Below are 6000 nucleotides of genomic sequence, written 5' to 3'. Positions count from 1 at the left end.
TAAATAGTGCTTCCTTAAAATGTAATTATATAAAATGAATAATATATATATATATAATCAAAAAAAAACCTTTAATATTATATAAACAATTAATAATATTAAAAATTTATTGTTTTAAATCTTGTAAAATGTTTCCTATACAAAATTTAATAAATTTAAACTTTTATTATTAAAAAGGTTATACCTTAAATTAAAAATATATTTACATAATTTTAAAAATACAAATCTTAAATATTAATCATTTAAATTAAATATAAATAATTTGTCTAATTAAATAAAATTAACAAAATATTTTGTTTTCTATACTGTGTAAAATTTTTCTTACATATTTTATTATTATATAAATCTATAATTTAGAACTTTAAATTTATAGTATATATATATATATAATATAGACAGTTTATAAGAGAAGTTTAATTAAATATAATAATTTATAAGTCATTTTATTAAAAATTATTTAGCTATATCATTTATTTTTTTAAAATTTAAAAATGTATATTTATTTTAATATATTTTCATTATAAATATTTAATACTTATATTAAATTAATTTTATAATATTTTCATACTAATTAATATATTAAATATTTTAATTAAAATATTAATAGCCTCATATGAAAAAATATATTTTATTTTTCCTAATAATATTATTGATGATTTAAATTATTTATTTGCATCAATCAGAAGTGCATGCACCAAAAACTATATTTATTACTGTGATAACATTTATAAAGTTTGTCGCACTAAAAATCAAAATAAAATCCATTAATGAACTAGTTATTTTATTATAAGCATAAAAGAATATACCACACAAAAATGTTGCCAAGATAAATGATATATAGAATACAAAAATGGGGATTGATTTCTTATGAATTATATATCAACTTTAGTACAAAATATGGTGATTCTCTTAAACAAAACAAAGTAAAGTATGGAATTCAGTACTTAATTCATATTGAAGCATAAATAATCGATCCAATTAATTTAGTCTTTAAAACAAATTAATAGAACTCAGATTCTTATTTTAAACCAACTCATGACCTGAGAGAATAATAACAAGATTAAAAAATGTCTAGCAATAATTATAAAGAATATGGAGGTGGCAAATACAACAACAGAACATCAAGCTTGTCCACACTATGCGAGGTCAGCTTACATGAAGCATTTTTTTCTCCATTGTTGTCGTGTTAAGAGTCAATTTCCTCGTTTAAATAACAATAGATATTCATTTCTAATATTTTATCTCCTTTCATTTCACCAAGGTTGTTTAGTCTCCTCTAACCTTTCTTAATATAAGTTAAATCTAAAAGCATCTACTTTCTAACCGGTTCATCAGAAGGGCGTCATTTTTAATGTGACCAAACCATCTAAGGGCGACTCCCTCTAATATATCATCCACTGGAGCTAACTTCAATCTTTTCACGTATATGTTCATTTCATAATCTTATCTCTAAGAGTAAAGTCACTTCATCCACCTGAGCATTACCTCAATTCTGCTACAACAATTAATTTTATGGTTTCTTTTTTACTAGACAACATTTGCACCATAAAGTATTGCCATAGACTCACCCACCATCTTATAAGATTTTTCTCGTAAGTTTGAGGGGGACTTTTCTATCACACAACAAGCCTGATGCATCTCCACTTTTCAACCATCAACTTTGAAATTATACCATCCTCTTTATTTGAATATAATATATATATATATATATATATATATATATCGTCTTCCTTAGTATATAATTAATTATATAAATCATTAAAAGCTAAAATCTTTGCATCGCATATTGCTTTCTTAGACTCCTTACGAGCCTCTTTAAAATTTTCCCAATTATCAAAATTGTTTACATCTAAACTAATTTTTGTAACAAATCTTATTATTTCTTTATATTTTATTATATATTTTGATTTCACTACCAACTATTTTTACTATTATTAGCCTTTTCCTTTGATACTCCGAACAACTTTTATAGCAATCTTAATATCATTAGTTACTTTTTACCACACAACATTAGCTTCCTCATGGCGGATGCAAAGAATGCAAGGAGACAAAAAAAATGGCAAGTATAAGATAAGATGTGAGTGAGAAAAATCTGGAGGGAGAGAGAAAAAGGGAAAGACGGGAGGTTGCTCAACCAAAAAGTTTGGCAGGTACAAGGGAAGATGATATCTGATACCCTACACTTTTGGGTTTCTTAAATCACATCCAAAGCAGCTATAAGCAAGAAACTCAACTCAAATTATATGTGGATTATGTGGCAGTGCAGTGAAATTAGAATGAATTATATGAAGGAGGAAGTTTGGCATCATGGCTTTCACACAAGGGTTAGGGGTCTTGTCTATATGATTTTATAATCTAATTCATGTTATTACAGCCTGATTCAAGTTATTATATATTGCTCCCTTAAAAGAATATATTTTTGAATGCATACCTTAATTGTGAAATGATTGTAAATAATTTACGATAAACTCTTCTTTAATCTCTCATGATTGTTCTCATTTTGATTGATTTTTCCGAAGTATTAAGATATGATATACATATCAAAAACAAAGCTAGCAAACTTGATGTTCGAAAATACACTCAACTTCATGACTCGAATATTATTGAATTATCAATGACTCAAGTTGAATTGAATGAGAATCATTATGTATGTAGCATTATATTAAAAAGATATGGAAAATATTATGCACACTTGTAAGTCTCGGGGTAAGACAAACTGATATGAAGCTTTGTCAACCCTTTGAATTACCAACAAAGTTCCAATGAAGTGGTGTTGAAACTTTCATTGCTTACAAAATCTTATGACTACATGCACTGGTGAAGTCATGAGAAATGCATGATCTATAACCTTAAATTCAATCTCTACATGCATGTGATCAAAATATATATTCTGATGCTCTAGAACTAAACAAAGTTATTATTGAAATTGATTCGTCCTTAGTTAATACCCTAAGAGTTCCCTTTCACCCACCTCAAATTAATGCAAAGGATATTTGAATTTATTTCCATAAAAGACTTCATATGGTGTAATGCCAATGCTAGTCTTAAAATTATTATTATAAGGGAAGCCCATGATTGGGTTGAAATCTTTCCAACTATCTCTAAAGTCAATAATACGTGTTCATAATAATTATTGTAATGTCTAAAGTCTGATCTCAAACACAAGGCTTTCAACATTTTCTTCCACAATCTATAAGTGAATCATATATCTCAACCTAGCATAATAACTATAAGGATTTAATATAATTGAACAAAGTTATCCATGTAGATATTGGATGGCTTCTATGCTAAATAGTTTTTCTTGATCAAAATTATCATCTTTTGCGAGTTTATCAACTATAACCCAAATTATGTTGTGACTTTATTTTAATCTATACAAGGCAACAATAAAATTCATTGCAAATTCATGAAATTTTCAATATGAGGTTGAAAGTTCACCAGGTATTTCATGTTGATCCTCAAACATCTAATAAGTCTAACACTTTATTGTGAAATCAACCACATCATTCTTCATTTTAGGCCACCCTAAGAACTCCTTGAAATCTTGATATGGTTTCATATACCCTCGATGATCACAATACCTAATAAAATGCACTTTTAAAAATAAATTTTGTCAAAGTCCAACTTAGTTTTAAATACATAATTAATTATTAAACCTCAATGTACATGTTGATCAATAATGAACCTTGGTTTCAATTCACAATCAACTTGCTCCCTAACTTGGCCAAGTAATTTATTTTGTCTGAGTTACATGAATGTAATCCATAACTATTAACTAGATGGTGATGAGGTGTATGATAAAATTGCATCATGGGGGTGCCATCTCAAGCTCTAACTATAGCTATTGTGCAATCATCCGAGTGGCATAAGATAAATATTTTTTGCTCAATGTGTCAACAAACACATTAAGTTTTCCACAATAGTAATAAATATGCAAAATATAATCCTTGGACAACTCACACCACCTCCTTTATCTCTTTGCAAATTTTTTATGGGTAAATATGTACTTCATGCTCTTATTGCTTGTGAAAACTGCAGAATAAACATCATAGAAGTAACGCCTCCAAATAATAAATGCAAAAATAACTATAACTAACTCTAAATAATATGCAGGATAGTTTTTTTTTTAATGCATATTGAGCCATTTAGAAGCATAAGAGACCACTTTACCATGGTGAATTAAGATGTAACATAGACCTTAATGTGAGCATCAATGTAAAAATGAAATCCATTAGTACAAGAAGGAATGATGAGGATATAATCTGACATTAAGCTATTGTTTTAGCTTTTGAAATGTCTTATAATAAGCACAAATCAAATGAATTTAATAGGCTTCAAAATCAATATAGTTAGGGTGTAACGATACTTAAAAAACCTTATATAACTCATTTATAATGGGTAGCTCTACTAAGAAAACTATTGTCATGATCCGCCCCGGAAACTCGAATTAACGAGATGTGAATGAACAATTGAACAACAAAGACATTTTCCACAATTATACATAATCAATAATGACTAATATTCCACAAATACTGAATAATCACTAACACTTCTAGTACATTGAATATGCATTTAAACATAAACCCATTTTACCTACTTTCATTTTATCACGTCTTCTGTAGACATATTCCTCTCCTCTTTCAACCATTTATATTTGTCAAGAGACTTGCCTGAAAGTTAATTTAATAGCGTGAGTTTACTAAGTAAACTCAGTGGATAATCACACTTGAAAACATAGTAATATTTTTACATACATAAAATAAACATATTCAATTGTCTTTCTTTTACATTTACATATGAATTTACATTAATCATTTCTCTTTCATGTGACATATATTCTTTATTTGCATTTATGTTATATTTTTAAATATATTTATCAGTTAGCTTATTCATTTTCACTTTTTCGTTTAGTACAAGAGCATCGTCTAAATGTACCAATAAATGTACAAACATTTACATTTACATTTTCATTTTAGTTTAATGTGCGCGCGTACGTTGATTTCCCATCCAGTACCACACTGAGATAAACTCCTCTAATTTGCATGCATGAATATTTTTTTCCCAAATTATGCTTTCATTTACATTTTATAAATTATTTCATCATTTATTTCATACACACACACACACACACACACACACACACACATATATATATATATATATATATATATATATCACAGTCTCATCCCATCGACTCACTCAATTGGTTGAATGGCCAAGAAGAAATTGAAAGAGGGGAAGAAGAGAGAGAGAGGAGAGAGAAAGTAATTAAATCATATTTTTTAGTCATTCATATTACAAATTTTGTTCTGTTTGTTGTAAGTGACTAATATCTCTCATCTGTTTTATATGATTTGTTTTCTATGAATTTTGTATCTCCTAAATCTGCAAAAAAATACATTATCTTTTGATTTCATAAGCTTTTACCGTGCAAGCTTGGATATATTATAGATTTGATCATTTTGAACGATTTGATATGATTTTATTGCATTTTTAAATGAAGTGTTTAGTGAAATCAGATACATGATATGATAACGCTACGTGATACTCTACTGATCAACGTGATTTACTCATTGAGTTTCATAAGGAGTTGGAGATTTATTGAGAATTATAAGGTGTCGGGGCGATTGATTATGTGATTCAATGGGAGTTATAAAGAGTATATTAATTCAGAGTTATAAGGGGAGACTGATTGAGAGTCATAAGGAGTATATTAAACTTGTCATCAACTACAATCCTCTAATATTTGTCACTCTGACTATAATCCCTTAGACCTTTGTCATCTGGCAATTACGATCTACTAGACCTTTGTCTCCCGATGATTACGATCCCTTCGAGTACAGTTCACCCCTCCTACCTCTTTATTTCTGATATTTTGACTTGAGCTCATGAGTTGAGCCCATGATAGCTCTAACCAGTCGAAGTCAAGCTAGCGTTTGAGAAGTTGAGCTGAATTCGAATTAGCACTAACTAATTTTGAGATCGGCTCGAGTGCTATAT

The sequence above is a fragment of the Dendrobium catenatum genome, unplaced genomic scaffold (assembly GCF_001605985.2).
Source record: "Dendrobium catenatum unplaced genomic scaffold, ASM160598v2 fragScaff_scaffold_370, whole genome shotgun sequence".
Lineage (NCBI taxonomy): Eukaryota > Viridiplantae > Streptophyta > Magnoliopsida > Asparagales > Orchidaceae > Dendrobium > Dendrobium catenatum.
The sequence above is the reverse complement of the archived record's forward strand: the minus strand, read 5'-3'. Positions refer to the sequence as shown.